At 39.9% G+C, this 19,065-nt stretch overlaps 1 protein-coding gene across 9 annotated transcripts in view; it reads left to right on the top strand.

Annotated features, from left to right (window-relative positions):
• Positions 1–19,065, top strand: part of LOC139756673 (fat-like cadherin-related tumor suppressor homolog) — a 1,059,999-nt gene that overhangs the window by 908,334 nt on the left and 132,600 nt on the right. The gene's annotated exons all lie outside the window — the stretch shown is intronic.

Here is a 19,065-nt window from a genome sequence, read left to right as displayed (position 1 = left end):
AAATGTTCCTAGAACCTTCGACCCCTCCCCAACCCTGTGACTCCTTTCCGCTTCCATGGTTCCATTCGCTGCCATGTCCACTACATGGTATCAAAAATAATTCACTTCTTCCAAAATTTCTCTACTGAAATTCACACCCCAACTAACCTGTCCCTCATCCCTGCTAAACCTAATAACGTTGCTCTTACTCACATTTACCTTCAACTTCCTTCTTTCACAGACCCTCCCAAACTCAGTCATCAACTTCTGCAGTTTATCACTCGAATCCAGTCCCGTGTAATCATCAAACAACAAGCGACTCACTTCCCAAATGTTTCTACCCTCTACCAACTGTAAACTAACTCCTAATTTCATGACCCTGGCTTTTGCCTCCCTCACCATCCCAACCATAAGCAATTCAAAGAACCATGGGGACATCTCACACTCCTGTTGCAGGCCGACCTTCACTTGGAACCGCTTAGTTTTCTCAATTCCTATTCGTGCACAAGCCTTCATAGAAACTTCCTGCTTCTAGCAGCTCTCCTCCCACACCCCATAGTCACTGTGTATATCATTCACTACGAAAAGATACTCATACGAAAATCAGTCTTTAGAGATAAGAATAATAAGAACAGACCCTCCTGTCATATGACTGAAGTAGAAATTATCTTTATAGGTGTGGGGAGGAGTTGGCAATTATATTAGTATCTTTAATTCAATGTAATTGGTAGTCAGTTTGTCGTTTATCCTGAATATTTCTACAAGAACAAAGACTATATCATAGTGATGCCAGCCAACACTGTAGGTCCTTCCGTGCTCAGAGTGAGGGGACATATAATGTTGAGTCGAGCATCCGGTATTTCTGTGACTGATTTCGGGTTCTGCTGCTAGAGCGGGGGAAGTGACTGTGCTCTAACCATCCTGTAGGCGGCGGTGCAAAAGAGAATACAGAGTACACAGGGTTTGTGAACTATTTACAAGGACTGGGCAATAATGAATTAATTGTTTCATTTACATAGTAAGTGAACAGTTTACAGAGGCCGAACTGCGATATTTGGGTTATATAACGAGATTTGCCATATGTAAACTATTTACCGTTGGCTAAATTCGGATGATACTTTTCAAGTATTTGTGGCACAACATTGTAATCTATGATATATATATATATATATATATATATATATATATATATATATATATATATACATATATAATCATATTGCATGATGCTATGACGATAGGTGGATCTGGGTTTATTGGTAATTTCACTTTGCCATGAATCTAAAAGGTTCTGGTCATGATCTTTCTAAATGATAATTTCAAGATTACTCCTTGGTAGATCCAGGTTATAATAAATCACATCCGAAGCATAAATGTCTTGTTATATCATTTGTGATAGCATGTGCCCTGAGCCCAGTGTAAGTGGGCATTCAGATAGACTGTTCTCCAGCTCGTCAATTTACTGGAATATGATAGAAGGAAGTTATATTATCCACAGTGCATGAGTGTATTTGAAATGCTTTGATTGTAGCACTGCCAAATGCTTGTACATTTTGTCCTGTTCATTCTTCGTCACTGTTAGAAATATACTAATGGACAGACCTTACAGGAGATTTCCGATTCCTATCTTGCTATCAGTAGTGAGTTGTCAGTATTTTATGAACCGCTGCACAGGCAAGAAATTAGCGCTTTTGCAAATCAGCCACACAGCTTTCAGGAGACTGTTGATTCGACGTCAGCTGATATCTGGAGAGAGAGAGAGAGAGAGAGAGAGAGAGAGAGAGAGAGAGAGAGAGAGAGAGAGAGAGAGAGAGAGAGAGAGAGAGAAACCGTAGGTGATCAACAGGTCCGCTGGAGGCGCGAGACCTCACTGTGGTGATAAACAACTCTGTGGGGAGTATCAACCGCCTCGCTCCCGGAATTACGCCCATCAATCACCATGACGGCAGCGTTCCCACCAACCCCCACCCAACACGCCCTCCCCTCACCCACACCTCATCCTTCCCAGGCCAAGGGGATTTGGTAGGTGGGTGGGGGGGCTCCCCCCTCAACAACCCTGCCCTCCGTCCCATCACACTCCCCCACGGCCCGACCATCAATAGCTAGTAGCCTCCCGCCGCCTCCCGCCCCGCCTCCCTCAGCCCCCCATCATAAACCACTCACCTGGAGTACCAGCCGAGCACACACAGCTGGGGGACGCTGCTGCTGCTTCTGCTCGCTCACCCACAAATTTAGACATCTGATCCCTCACGACGTAAATCACTTTCCTCTTCTGTGTTTTAAGCTTATGATTATACGTATGTGATATATTGATAACTGGTGTAGTCCTACATCTACTTCCCTCTGTATAATCGTCTAGGCTCTGGATAAAGACCACTTATACCGATTTTCTATTATTTCTGATATCCTCCTTGAGCGCTACGATGCAACCCTAGACCAGGTCAGTACAACACTTGAGCACGACGGTACAACCTTTTGCTCACGGCGGTTACAACCCTAGGCCAGGACGGTACAACCCTAGACCAAGACGGTACATCCCTTAGACCAGCACGGTGCAAACTTTCAGCATAACCGTACAACCCTTGAGCATGATGCCTTAAACCCAACCCTTAAAGGCTATTATCTCTCTCTCTCTCTCTCTCTCTCTCTCTCTCTCTCTCTCTCTCTCTCTCTCTCTCTCTCTCTCTCTCTGACCCAGTACTTCATAGACTGCCAAATTACACTCCTTAAAACCAGGTTGCTGTCTTTTCTCTCTGCCTCAGCCACACGTGGGTTGCTGGCATTCAGTCGACAGAAAGACAATCTCTCTGTCACACACACAGTACTTGGCTGCACGTAACTGACACATCTCTTATTTAGTAACTTTGGATGTTGCTGTGGCAAGAGGTGAGCGCAAACGCGCTGGCCCTGCCTTCTGACAAAATCTCGTCTTAAGACTCTTAAATACGTCTCTCTCTCTCTCTCTCTCTCTCTCTCTCTCTCTCTCTCTCTCTCTCTCTCTCTCTCTCTCTCTCTCTCTCTGAATAGATTCCTGAAGAAAGAAAAGAGAGATAGAGATAGCTAGCATCCTTGTTTTGCATATAAGCATGATATTGAAACGAACAACTGCAGCAATTGAATATCTCGACATTTATTACATCTTCCAGACACGCTTCATATTTCACTTCATCTCAGATAACCTCCCGATATGTGATGAAGGCTCATGTCTAAAGGCCAGCTTAACATTTCAAACTTAAGATAGATAAAACCTACGATCATGCAATATATTATGACAAATAACAATCCAATATCTTACCGCAGTGACCTCCCAAGACTTAATAATCTGACATTGATCTCCGACTCACGTGAATACTAAATCAATAACAAATATCTTGGGTCCCTGTGTTTATACATCTGATCCATCTCCCTGGAGCGGAAGGGATCTCATATCTAACCACAGGAACGTGTTCGTGCTACCACATCTCGGCCACAGACCACACCAACCTCGTGAGAGTGACAATGTGCTACCCCACCTCACCAACCCCTTAAGACTACAGCAGTGGGGGTCGTCTCACCTTACCGCCTGTCTAGAGTGGTATCTTCCCCCCTGCCAGTGGCGTCACTATGCCCCAGAAGTATAGGATGGGGACGTCTAGCCTCAGAGTGTGTTGAGAGTGCTACACTTCGACCATTGGCCACATCAGTCAAAGCATTTTAAGCTCCTTCCGCTAACAGGTTGGAAACAGTTAAATTATCCCTCCAACACAACCCTACCACTGTTTTAAAACGTGCAGTTTGGTTTATCGTTCGATTTTCCGCTAGGAAAAGGGAACAAGAATCCTGAGCGTTTTCATGTATTACCACATCTTTATAGGACTCTGTACAAACTAGCCCTTGGAAGATGAGGTAATACACGAAAGCGCTCATGATTCTCATGTTTTCTTTTTCGTAGAGGTGTTTCTGCATATATATATATATATATATATATATATATATATATATATATATGATTTTTTTTTTTTTTACATGTTCGCCATTTCCCGCGCTAGCAAGGTCGCGTTAAGGACAGAGAACTGAGCCTTAGATGGAATATCCTCACTTGGCCCCCTTCTCAGTTCCTTCATTTGGAAAATAAAAAAAAAACGAGAGGGGAGGATTTCCTGACCCCCATGGCCTTTTACGACACGCAGGGAGTACGTGGGAAGTATTCTTTCTCCCCTATCCCCAGGAATATATATATATTATATATATATATATATATATATATATATATATATATATATATATATATATATATATATATATATATATATATCGAAAGTAACGTAACCCAAACTACTCCCCACAAGTAGCTGACCTCATAGGACAAAGACACTAACTTAAATAAGACACAAATAAAATCTTGAAAATGATTCAGACTCTGAGCACCACCATCCCTAACCTTATCACTGAAAGCAACAGACCTGTGCCTCTTTCTTAACATTGCGAAATGCTAAACCAAAAGACCATTTCTTGTGAACTATAGATAAGATCTATACGTGCCACACTATCCTATCCCTCACGCATGAAGGACTTCTGACGCATCACATAAGCAAAACGTGACAAAAATTCTTCCCAAAAGGAATACAGTCTAACCTTGGAAATGAGAAAGAACTGACCCAAGCCTCGCATTTCAACAACTTATACTCTCAGATTCCACTACCCTCCCCTCCTCAATAAACTCAGCAAAAGAATAACACCCGCATGTCTTAATGCCCTGACAAGCACTAAACAACTTCTCTGGCCACTCACTGTTAAACATCATCCCACCAGGCATACACCCATCTAGAACATATCTCGCCAGAAACATTCGAGTTACACTTTCTCGTCTATATTCTGGACACCACTCGTCTCCCGTACATTGCAAGCACAGTTTCAACATATATCCTAACCCGTTAGGCCCATGTCGCAATTTTCACACTGAAGACACTGATTACATACCCCTCGACTGTCATGATATGGCCACACCTGTTGATAACCCCGAGAAAAATGAAGCACGATTAAGTTCCCAAGTGCATTTTCGTGGAATTATCACATCAGGAGAGATACAAGAATGAGATAGAAGACTAAGAGCAGTCAGTTGATATACAAGGAAGAGACGTGCCTAAGACGCCACTGGTAAATAAGCGTTACCGGATGGTGGTGTTCGGGTCTGGCAACATGTCTGTCATAAAATTTTATTATGTGGACAGGAAAGGTAACTGTTTACAAATTTGCCAAAGCAAAAGCTATCCAGTTTGTATATGCCTTCACTAATATTCATGTAACAATTCTTTGTGTATTTGATAAAAGAAGATTCAATTATGTTTCTCATGGTAAAGGAGTTACAGTTAAAAACTGAATAAGCGTTTCTCCAGTCAATACAGTGGTCATAATTTTTAACATAAACAAAGCATTTGATTCTTGTCCTTTTCTTATACTATGTTCGTGTTGCTTAAGTCTATCATAAATATCCTTACCAGACTGCCCAGTATGAAACATATTACGATTTTTACAAGGGATTCTGTAAACACACCCCGCAGAATTTTCCGTCAAGTTTTTCATTTGATATTCTTTATAGTATTGTTATTGTTGAAGGCTACATTCACTTTTAAGAATTTATGCAACCTGGGGCGTAATATGAGATTATCACTAAGAGGAAGAACTAAAAGATATTTGGTATCAAGGGGAGGTTTGGGTTTGATTTCTATAGAATTATTTCTTTGCTAACTCAAGGGATTGATCAATGAAAGATCTAGGATCCTTTAACTTGGATCCAGTAGAATAAATCTTCTCAAACTCATCATCATTCCAGTCGATGTTTCTTAGGACAGTACGTATAAGCAGTCCGGAACTGTTGACCAGTTTGAAGAGATATATTTCGATAATTTATATATAAATAAAACATCGAAGTTTTGTGGTATATGGCATAGGAGGCAAAGTAGCAGTCAACCACGAATCTACTGTCCAGGTTTGATGACTGGAAGTGAACGCCATAGATCAAAAATGATTTAAGGGAAGCTTTACTGTTCATTGGATTTTCAATTTTCATGTTTGTGGCGCTTGTGGAACGGTATAGGAAAACAGAAAAGTTGCCTAGTAATACAAAAGTTCGATTTATTAGTATATGGAAAAACTGTATTTCCATACATTGATTGACGTTGTTGGGAACGAAACTATTACTTATACTAGACCAGACTTCCATCTGTCAGAAATTACGAAGAAGGAAAATGACATTAAAAGTTACCATCGTCTCCACCACGTGGAGGAAAGACCACCTGCTGTTTACTCCACATGTATTTCCCTTTTTTTCTAATATTTTGGGATTATTTGTTCATCTTTTTTTTCTTCATGTTATCAGTTATGTTTCTCGGCAACAAATACTATAAACATTAATATGAAAAGATATGTATTTTTTTCTTACTTCACTTGACATGCAGATCGGAATGCTATCTGTCATCCCGATTTATGACTTTCTAACACGTGAGAAAAACATAAAATATTGTTGAAATTCATGTCGCCTAAGCTCAGGCACTTGAAATACTGTATATCTACTCCAGATTTACAGTTCCCCTGTTAGAATATCTCTGGGAAACCTGAGCTGTTAGTGGCAATAAACCAAGATATACATTTTGCAAACACACACACATGCATACATATATATATATATATATATATATATATATATATATATATATATATATATATATATATATATATATATATATATGGAAGAAGAAAAATTAGTACGTTTAATGACATTGTAATCCAAACAATACTTAAAGGATGTGAGGCATCGGCTATAGACAAGGCTGTGCGGAGGAGGGTGGACGTTTTAATAAAATGTTTGAGGATATTATGTTGTGTGACGTGGTTTGATCAGGTAAGTAATGAGAGGGTAAGAGAGATTTGTGCTCATAAAAGGACTTTGGTTGAGATAGCAGAAGAGGTTTTGCTGAAATAGTTTATACATATGGAGAGAATGAGTGAGAAAAGGTAGAGAAAAAGGGTGTGGCAAGAAAGATTTTGAGTGGTCGGGGCCTGAACTTGCAGAAGGGTGAAAGGTGTATACGGGAATAGGAACAATGTGGTATACATAGATCGACTGAACCAGGGCATGTGAAGCGTCCAAGGGAAACCATGGAAAGGTCTGTGGGGCCTGGTTGTGTATAGAAGATGTAGTTTTGGCGCATTACACATGACAGTGACTGGATATGAGTGAATGTGGCCTCTCTTCGTTTGTTCCTGGCACTATCTCACTAACGAAGATGAAGCATATATATATATATATATATATATATATATATATATATATATATATATATATATATATATATATCATTGTAGTTAATAGCCGTCTCCCACGTTTAGCGAGGTAGCGCAAGGAAACAGACGAAAGAATGGCCCAACCCACCCACATACGCATGTATATACATAAACGCCCACACACGCACATATACATACCTATACATTTCAACGTGTACATACATATACATATACATATATCGGGGCCTGAACATACAGGAGGGTGAAAGGAATAGAGTGAATTGGAATGATGTGGTATACCGGGGTCGACGTGTTGTCAATGGATTTAACCAGGGCATGGGAAGCGTCTGGGGTAAACCATGGAAAGTTTTGTAGGGCCTTGATGTGGAAATGGAGCTGTGGTTTCGGTGCATTACACATGACAGGTAGAGACTGAGTGTGAACGAATGTGGCCTTTGTTGTCTTTTCCTAGCGCTACCTCGCGGGGGGAGGGGGATGCTGTTTCATGTGTGGCGGGGTGGCGACGGGAATGAATAAAGGCAGCAAGTATGAATATGTACATGTGTATATATGTATATGTCTGTGTATGTATATTTATGTATACGTTGAAATGTATAGATATGTATATGTGCCTGCGTGGGCGTGTATGTGGGTGGGTTGGGCCATTCTTTCGTCTGTTTCCTTGCGTTACCTCGCTAACGCTGGAGGCAGCGACAAAATATGATAAAATATATATATATATATATATATATATATATATATATATATATATATATATATATATATATATATATATATATCCCTGAGGATAGGGGCGAAAGAATACTTCCCACGTATTCCCTGCGTGTCGTAGAAGGCGACTAAAAGGGGAGGGAGCGGGGGGCTGTAAATCCTCCCCTCTTGTTTTTTTTTTTTTAATTTTCCAAAAGAAGGAACAGAGAAGGGGGCCAGGTGAGGATATTCCCTCAGAGGCCCAGTCCTCTGTTCTCAAAGCTACCTTGCTAACGCGTGAAATGGCGAATAGTTTAAAAGAAAAAGAAATATATATATATATATATATATATATATATATATATATATATATATATATATATATATATATATATATATATATATATATGTATATATTTTCTTTTAAACTATTCGCCATTTCCCGCGTTAGCGAGGTAGCGTTAGGAACTGAGGACTGGGCCTTTTTTGGAATATCCTCACCTGGCCCCCTCTGTTCCTTCTTTTGGAAAATTAAAAAAAAACGAGAGGGGAGGATTTCCAGCCCCCCGCTCCCATATATATATATATATATATATATATATATATATATATATATATATATATATATATATATATATATATACATATATATATATATATATATATATATATATATATATATATATATATATATATATATATATATATATATATATATATATATATATATATATATATATACTGCTAAATCGTCCAAGTATAAGTCGCAGGTATGAAGAGCTAATTATACAGTGCCTTGTTCTCCTGATGTCTCTTACTCTACACTACAAATCTACACAGCTAAGTCTCATCTAACAATCTACCGTGCTAATTAAATATCAAAGGCATCCTTGTGTAATGTCATTATATAATAATTGAGTACATTACCATTCTGGTAACTGGTATAGCAAGTTCTCAGATATGTCAAGCTTGGGATCCTGCTCTTGACGAAGTTGGTACATTGTCGAGTCGATAGGATATGGCTTGCGACGTGGACGTAATGGTAGCTCCCGCAACTGCTGCAGGCGTCGACGAAGCGAGAACTTGTGGATGGAAACTTTCTGCCCAACCATCAGCTTGTATTGTGTCCTGGAGACTAGCATGACGTCACTTGTGCCACGCCAGGTGCTCATTCCGATGATCACTCATCCGTCATTTGACTGATGAGAGGGTCATATCCCTCAGTACAACGCTCGTCTGTTGTATCTGCAGTTACTGTAGTCTTAGTCTGTAGCTTCATATGCTGGCTCATTGCATCATTTACCGTAAAAGTTGCTGGAGTGATCATCTTCAAACCTTATAGCTCCAATAAAGTTCTGTAAGACCATTTCCCACAAAATATACAATAGAAACAATCTGAATCTTTATTGATTGGCCTTTCTTGTTTATGACCAACTGAAAATCTTCCGAATCTCATCCATCTTAAAGAGTTTCAGAAATAGAATGTATAAGCTAAACACATTTATTAGTTACCGTCTTAGCTTATCAGAAAATATATTGCATTCAGTGTACTAGGTAGGCAGCTTGTCGATGATTCTGAATATCAAAATATTCGCAGGACGCAAGAGTTGCAGTTTGTCGATGATTCTGAATATCAAAATATTCGCAGGACTCAAGAGTTTATCATACTGAAGTTAGCAAATACTGTACATTCCTGTTTCGCTCATACTCCCCTTCGACAAGGAAGACAAACGGGAGAGCAAGCAAGAGCTGTAGTGTGCCTTTTCCCTATTAGGTAACATCTCTTGATAGTAAAACCATTAAACACGACGGTACGACCCGGAACACAGTGACACAACCATTGATATTATATCTTGGCCTTTGATCGTACTCTTAATGGTCAGAGGAAAAATGTGCACCATTATGCTCAAAGTCGTCCCGTCATGCTTAAAGGCCGTACCTTCGTACTTGAGTCTCAAGGGGTTGATATCAACGTAAATACATGAAGCCTCGGCCACTCGCCCGGCGAAGTTGAGGTGAGGAAGCGCCCCAGTCACAAATGAAATGGATTACATGAAAATAATCCGCTTGAGATCCTAAATGAAACTAAACTATGATTACTAAGCTAAGCTTAATCTCGTGCTGCTAATACATGACTGGTAGTACATGAGAAAATGATACATAGAAGAGAGTATTAACAACGCCTCTCCGAACCAGCCAGGGTCAATGTTGACCTGAAGTGACCCAGTCTAAGCAGGGCATTGTTGATAGCCCATGTTGCACGTGCGTGCTGACGTTCGTCCTCCGTCATATAGCTACCGGTGGCAAAGCTTATTCACTCTGAAGACCGATCCCATACCTTCATGACAATTAGTCTTATACCCTGTTCAACGCAACGAATCCCATACCCTGCGCTTTACAAATGATCCCATACCCGTTATACTACAATTCTTTCCATTCCTAGTGCATTATGAATGATCCCATTCCTTATGCATTGCGACTGATCCCATACCCAGTGCATTACAGCTGATCCCTTACCCAGTGCATTATAACTGATTTCGTACCCAGTGCATTACAGCTGATCCCATACCCAGTGCATTACAGCTGATCCCATACCCAGTGCATTACAGCTGATCCCATACCCAGTGCATTACAGCTGATCCCATACCCAGTGCATTACAGCTGATCCCATACCCAGTGCATTACACCTGATGCCTGACCTAGTGCATTTACAGCTGATCCCATACCCAGTGCATTACAGCTGATCCCATACCCAGTGCATTACAGCTGATCCCATACCCAGTGCATTACACCTGATGCCTGACCTAGTGCATTACACCTACCCCAGTGCATTACAATAATGATGAGTGTTTCAGTATTTACTACCACCATTATACAAGAAAGGTGAAACATTTTACAAGTGAACTAAATATTTAGACCAACACAACCCAACATTGACACTTAAAATAACGTTGATAAAAGATCACCAAGAACAAATAAAAAAAAAATGTTGTTGGGCCGTTTATCAGGTGATTACTCAGTCACAGAGCAGATCATTATATCAGTTCCACATTTTGTCTTCCATCTCTACCAATTTGAGTTTCTCATTTCCTCAACAAGTAAAACGTTGTCGATCGGATTCCAGCTCAAATTCTTTGCCAAAGAGATAACAGCTAAGCTTTATTACAGCACAAAATATTGCCAAATATTATTTTTCAATTTTAGCTTTCATTGTTTCAATCATTTTTCTACAAATAAATGCTGAGTATTTCAACTCTTTTAAGCCTGGATCAAAAGCATCACTCCCCTCAGACGAAAAGTTTTTGATATTCAGCAAATCTTGCAATTTTTCAGGCCAACTGAAATTTTTAGGTTTTCTCTCTTCTTCTTGGTAGCTGTTTTCATGGGGAGTCGGTCTTTGTCACATTATGAATGAACAGAATGGTGAAGTGTCACGGAGAGCACTTGGTCGTCTTATGTGCTCCGGTAGAATTTATCTTTCTGAAAACTTTCATCTTTCCATATACAATAATTGCTCAAATATACCAAGTAATATGATTAAATGCATAATTCTTGAAGGTACAGGGAAACTCCTCCTGTAACCCAGCTTTTTGTCCTTGATGGCGTAATCCAACGATAATATTTCCCTCCAAGTCAATTATAAACAACGTCTATCAAAAAAGTTTTTCATTCCTTTTAAGAATGACTTCATTTGTTTCTCCTACTTCATCTACACTGACGCCTGTATTCGATCTGTCTCAAACTGCTTCGAGAAGACATAATGGTCTAAGAGCTGATTGTCTTTTGGGTGGAATGTATCAGTTAGCAGTTTTAGCTTCTTTTTCAAAATTTCCTTTTGTTCAATTATCACAGAATACAGTGATAGGCACCTGAGTTTATCTCGAAAGAGGAACATTTGAGTCGACCATGCTTGAAAGGTAGATGCACGTAATGTTTGATATTTCACTGATATATATATATATATATATATATATATATATATATATATATATATATATATATATATATATATATATAGGGAAGAAAGAATATTTCCCACGTATTCCCTGCGTGTCGTAAAAGGCGACTAAAAGGGGAGGGAGCGGGGGGCTGGAAATCTTCCTCTCTTGTTTTTGATTATCTAAAAGAAGGAACAGAGAAGGGAGTCAAGTGAGGATATTCCTTCAGAGGCTCAGTCCTCTGTTCTAAACGCTACCTCACTGAAGCGGGAAATGGCGAATAGTATAATATATATATATTATATATATATATATATATATATATATATATATATATATATATATATATATATATATATATATATATATATATATATGTGTGTGTGTGCGGCATTTTCCGCGTTATCGTACTATTTCATCGTTTCACGCTTCAGGAAGGTAGGGCTAGGAGCAGACGAAGAAAGGCTTCATCCGCTCACATCAATTCTCTAGCTGTCAAGGGCAGTGCACCGAAGCCACAGCCCGCTATCCACAATTAGGACCACATCCATTTCCATGGTTTCCCCTGGCCTCCTTACATTCCCTGGTTTAATCCACTAACAACACCTCGACCCCTGGATACCACATCGCTCCAATTCACTCTATCCCCTGCACGCCCTTCACCCTTTTGCATGTTCAATTTCCAAAGGATGAAACAGACGGAACCAAGTGGTTAGTGCTCATCTTCCTCGAATATGTGTGTGTATGTGTGTTACCGGACTTCGCTTACAAGAGGTTACACTGGGAGTGAAAAGTCGTCTTTGACGGTGCTGTATCATCAGAATTACAGTCCCATCGAAGAACTTCTCACTGCATAATAGTCAATAGTGTCCCTGCTACTGGAAGCAACGCAGCCATGGATCTGTAGAAGCCTTTGGAAAGAGGCATATGATGACACTAGGGTTCCGGGTTAAATGTAGATAAGACAAACAAATCGTGTTCCTTTCTTCAAAAATGAAAGAAAATCAACCCATTTTTGATCGTATAAGCTGGTCACAGGAAATTGCTCTTTACACGGTAATGCAGGATTGGAACCATCCCAATCGTGAGGCTGAACAACACAACGAGTTCCATAATCGCTTCCTTAAGTATATCATTAAGAGATTCAACCGCATTAACTCCTAAGTTATGAAGAGAGTTGGTTTAACGAGCCTTACCCTACAACAGCCTGTAATTCTCGTTTGTCTGATTTTAGCTGCTGGTCACAAAACCCTCCTTGGGAATCTCCAGTGTGGACGATGTCACCCGACCTCTTTGCCATCATTAACTTTCTTATGAAGCAAGGATGGTTTAGGGGAATCTAGCACCATTATATATTAGAGCTGGAATGTACTTGTGATCTTTCTTAACAGCTGGAGTTATAAGACCATTCCAGTCAAATGCAGCTCATGATGATGTCTCACAGGAAACATGAGCCTACTTCATGAAACTTGCCGTATATAACCTGAGGGTGAAACTTCCTGCCATATATAACGCGATCTACAGAAACTTGATAACACAAACTGTACAGAGCCACAATCTTTTGAAAATGTGTCGGGCGTCTTACGACGAGAGAATAGTATACTGCACGCATAAAGTTCCGGGTCGCAAAGAATTGCCAATTGCCTCAGTCACAAGTGATTATTACATTTGTCGGTCATATAAGATCACGAGTGAGGTTAGTATAATTATTAGATTATTTTTTTTTAATGTCCGCTGAGACGATACAAACACCTAAATGGCCTAAACAATGCCATCTCATTAAAGCTCTCTCTCTATATAATACTTTATATTGCAGTTCTTGGCATTAGTGAGGTGGTGACAGGAACTGGAGAAGGCCGCATTCCGCTCACATCCAAATTTCTCTGTCATGTCTATCGCTCTGAAACCATAGCTCCCTATCCAGAAACAGGCCCCATAGATCTTACCATGGTTTCCTCCAGCCGCTTCACATGCCCTGGTGCAGTCCACCGACAGCACAGCGACCACTGTATACCACACCGTTCCAATTCAATCCCATGCTTGCCTTTCACCTTCTTGCATGCTGAGGCCCAGATCACTGAAAACATTTTTCGCCCCATCCTTTCCTAAATTATCTACCCGAGCGCAACCAAGGTACCCAGTTTATCGACCAGTCCCTAGGGGAGGATGAAACGCTGAGTTGACTATGGACCGACTTAGCCCAACCGTGAGTCGAACCTACTCGCTTGATCCCGAGCGGCGCGTGAATATGTCACGGTCATTAAACGCCACCTGCTTCCCAAGGACGTCTGCTGTGTATCTACTTATATTTCCAAATCTCAGATTCGACAAATTTCACTCAAGTAGGCAGTTTGGTTAGTATGATTGTTACGTGAGATAACCTAATTAAATTTTCAAATTCGGATGTATTTTAAACCGCTTCGGATATTCCTTCATCCGATATACAGATCGAACATCCTGCACAAGATTCGTTTGAAAAACACCCTCCCGAAAAACCATCAGTTTTGAGGTTCGTGCAATGATTTCAGCAAATGAACTTAAAGAATTGTGAGTATCATTTACTTTCGTCGGCGCCTCTTTCTTTGTGGGCTTTTCCTAGAGCTAGAACTTCACTGCAATTATCGGGAAACGTCGATATTTGCGGCGAGAGTTGAAAAAGAAAATGAGAATTAAGTCCAGCTCGAGGTCAAGAGAGGAGAACCCTTTTACACATTTGGAAAATTGGTCGGATTAGATATAACGACCGTCGAAGATATCCCTCAGAAAACCAAACCTCGTCAACCTTACCATGCGATAACAAGACACGACCAGCAGGTCTACCCCTTTATATAACCCTCCGCCAACCACTATTTTTCTCCTGTATAGGAATAGATTTTTCTTTCAAACTCCCGTCACAAGGGAAACTATTTTTCCCGCCCAGGAACAGTTGATTAATCCATAAAGAAAATAACCTCTTGGTTAGGACAGAAAAACGTAATACCTACTAATAAGTAAGTTTAGTGTAAGGGCGCATAAATTACGTTGACTAACTAAGAATATTATAACAAAATATTACATAAAACTACTGGAATTGTTCAGGACAAAAGAGTTTTAGATTTTGAGTAAACCTTACAACCCTGTGGCAAGTCCATCAATAAACCCTCGTCCGTAAACCACTTTAGGTCGTTGTTATTCTCAAGTTCAGTTTCTGAACTGAAGTCGACATTGTTTATGTACTTTAACTCGTATCTCAATACGAGAAACACAATTCTGCTCAGATGAATCATCTTTTATCGTCAAGTTCCATCATAACTCGGCTAATTAGTGGACTTGCTTTACCAACTCCCTCCCTTGATTAAAGAATCTGCATGAAAATCAGGAGGACCTCCGTTAAAAACACTAATTACCAAACTCAGTCAGGGAACTCGCACGTACCTCTTCCTTTTTTTTTTTTTTTTCCAACTGTGAAGTGGACGAACGAAGCGCGTCAGCAAGTGAGTCGTCTCGGGACCGAGTCGAGTCAGCAGCTTGAGGGTTCACACAGCCCCATGTGTCTCCGTCACTTGCCAGCTTCACTCCAGGGGTCGAATCATTTTGATCAAACCTCAGAGCAGCATCGTTCACCCAACCTGTAGAGAGACGCTGCTTTTGATATAGCGTTTCAGTCATGTTTAGAAACACTCTGTTAACGATCCGTCTGTATGTAATAACTTCTGCAAGTTCAATGAACAAATAACATGCAGACTATCATACTACGTGTAGTTTTAAATCAGATCGGGAACATAGAGGTTACTTTAGCCTTTTTACTATTCCTTTTTAACGACCTAAAATTCATAGAAGGATTGTGGCTTACTGTGTCAATATATCACACCCATGGGAAGGTACTGTATTAATATATATATATATATATATATATATATATATATATATATATATATATATATATATATATATATATATATATATATATATGTGTGTGTGTGTGTGTGTGTGATTCACTATACTCTCAAACAGAAAACGTAACATGTTGAGCAGATTTACCTACCTTGAAATTATATGTTAACGCTTCAGTTTATTCTCTTTAATTTAGAAAAGAGAAAATGTTTACTTTTGCTGTTGAAGGTAGAATTGCATATTTGCGCCGTTTTATCTTTTAGGCTCTTTGCGTTATTTTTTTTTCATATCTTTAACCCCAGACTTTCCCGGTGGTTCAGAGCCCTATCTACTCTTATGGTTAAATGAATAAAAAGAGAATAGTTAATCGATTGATTTGGTTGACATTGTTTTCCCAGTGGTCTTTGATGTCTCTTGAACGATTCTGACCTTCACATCCATCGCAAAATAAGTAGGTCCGAAATGGTATATTTACCCATGATATAACGCTAACCACTACACCACGGAGGTCCAATGATATAGACCCCAGATATTAACAGTCTTCCACATAAAAGCGTCAGCCTTTGTTTTATATGTTAGCTGAGTCAGTGTGGGTAACTAAGGCCCTAATCAATGCCATCCCATTAACGCTATATATATATATATATATATATATATATATATATATATATATATATATATATATATATATATACCCTAGCCTGAGCCAAGTACCCATTATCTCTACCAAACCCTACGGGTGGATGAACAGCTAGGTTGACTGCGAACCGAATGCCTCATTCAGGATTCGAACCTATCTATGCCCTCAACCCTGGGCGGCCCGGGAATGTGTCACAACCACGAATACTAACCACTACACTGTACTATTTGATCTTACAAGTTGAGTGTCTGACATATTACTCAAGTTTTTCCGCTTGATACTTTCTTAAATACTAATAATCAGTTACAACATTATAGGCACGAAGTAAAGGTTGACTAAAATAACGTTACTTATGAAGTCAAAGTTACAAAAGTAACGTTACTTACAAAGTACAAGCTGCAAAAGTAACGTTACTCACGAGATACAAGCTACAAAAGTAACGTTGCTTACGAGGTAAAAGTTACAAAAATTACGTTACTTGCGAAGTAAAAATCTACAAAGGTAACGTTACTTACGAACTAAAAGCTACATAAGTAACGTTACTTACGATGTAAAAGCTACAGAAATAATGCTACCTCCGAAGTAAAAGTTACAAAAGTAGCGTTACTTGCGAGATTAAAGATTTCAGAAAACGGGGAAGGACTTTCAAACAGTACTGAAATACAAACTCGGGCGTAAATGATTTAAACGAATGTACTCCAGTTGGTGCCTCAGCTCTCTCATGAAACAGCAGGTTAGGTTATTAACAGTAACGTTGACACCAGCTGCCTCTCCCAGCTCGTTCTCAGCCCTTACACCGTCTGAGTCAGTACGTGCATTACAGGCCGTCAAACCTTTACGTAGGCTGTGAGCAAATCGTCCCCTTATACCCTTCGACTTGTCTGTGAAACTCTTAAAATGAGTTTTTATCTGACCTAGCCAAACCTCTCCACTCTATCTGTGTCTTGCTCCACCGGAGATAACACATTAGTGTCAACGGGTTACGGTCCAATGTCATGATCATAACAGATGTCAGCATAGTCTGAGGGTTTTGTACTCAGTTAGGCTGGCACAGACAGTGTAAAGTACTTAGGTTCTCTTTATCGACCAAGCCAGAGTGGAGGATGAACAGTTCGGATTATCTGTGGACCGACTGTCGCGCCGAGTTTTACTCTCGTGTGTGTGTGTGTGTGTGTGTGTGAGTGTGTGTGTTTGTAAACACACAAAGGAGTAAAAACATGGCTTAAATACATACAAGATCAAAAGACATTGCAGCACGAATGTGATGTTCTCTCCCCGTTAGAGAGTGGCAAATGTTTTCGTACCGTACCCACAGCAACTATTAACTGCATTTCGTTGTATGATGTCCAGTGCAATTTTAAAATGTCCAATCACAAGTCAAGCACTTTACATTATTGCATCAAGTTATATAATATACCCAACTCTTGGACCGAACACTTCATGAGCTTCGCTCATCAAATTAAAAAAAGTATCGTAGAAAATATGGTTAAAACCCACTATTCTCACTGTGGTATTATCCTTTGATTTTATGTTTATGATTTATTTCGACGACATACAAACAATTTAAAGGTGAAAATATTCAGTCGTAGTTAAAGGACCCTAGAGCACACCAGGTCGAAGCCTCACTGAACCCTCCGTCTCTCGGGAGAGGGGGTTCGTTATTGCTTCGACCATGTGCGTACCGGAATTTTCTCATCGCTAGGTTTGTACCTTTCGAAACAGAATTTGGTACAGTTTCAACCGTGCGCTTACCTGGACTAGGGCATGTCCCGCATCGCATCAAGTGGTCGAAGCTGTACCGACCCCTCTGTCTCGAAAGGCAAAGACTGAATCATGTAGTTTATTGTTTTGATGTGATACGTTTTGCACACTAGGCGTGTTCTAGCACTTCTCGATATATGAATCAAAATCATACCGTACGTAACATCTAAATACGATATATATCTCCCCTTGTAACTCCTGATGTAACCCCTGAAACACTAGTGCAATCAGTATATACAGACACACTCGTGAGACTGAATCATGTAGCCTGGCGTCGGAACCAGCTTAGGTAACCATCATTTCCTCTCGCTTAAGTTATGACAAATGAGACATTCCTTTTTAAGAGTCTTGACAGAGTGATATTGTTCTCACGAAGCGAATATCTGATTTTGGTAAGTCATAACTTAAACGATCAACACTTACGGTTCAGTGGTAAGGGATCCGCTCATTGCTGGTGAGCCTCGGTGAATGTCAACACGGTTGGCAGCACCGAAATGGCATGGGCATGCGCACTTACGCAGTACTCGTATCGCAAAGTAACCATCAGTAATATATTCTTCATATCAACTTCCTCCTCTAGTGCATTACGATCGCCATGAACTGTAGAACTGATTTATTACAACTATCTTCCAAGCAAGCGCCATGTGGGCAAACTACCGAACGACTGTACTGCTGTCTCGATTCAACGACGTTGAGATTTGTTCATAGCTTAATATTTTTTTACACTACATTTATGTTAAGTGATAAGGCGGCACATACGAGTATTGTAGATATCACGTAGTGGCTTCTTTCATCTACGAGGTTGAAAAGAATATCATCTCGCGGAACTGCCGACTTCGATGCATCGTCCAAAATTTGCTCTGAAAAGTTTCTTGATCAGTTTTAACCGCTGGGTAACCA

The sequence above is a fragment of the Panulirus ornatus genome, chromosome 2 (genome assembly GCF_036320965.1).
Source record: "Panulirus ornatus isolate Po-2019 chromosome 2, ASM3632096v1, whole genome shotgun sequence".
Lineage (NCBI taxonomy): Eukaryota > Metazoa > Arthropoda > Malacostraca > Decapoda > Palinuridae > Panulirus > Panulirus ornatus.
Note: the sequence above shows the minus strand (reverse complement) of the source record. Positions and strands in the feature narration are given on the sequence as shown.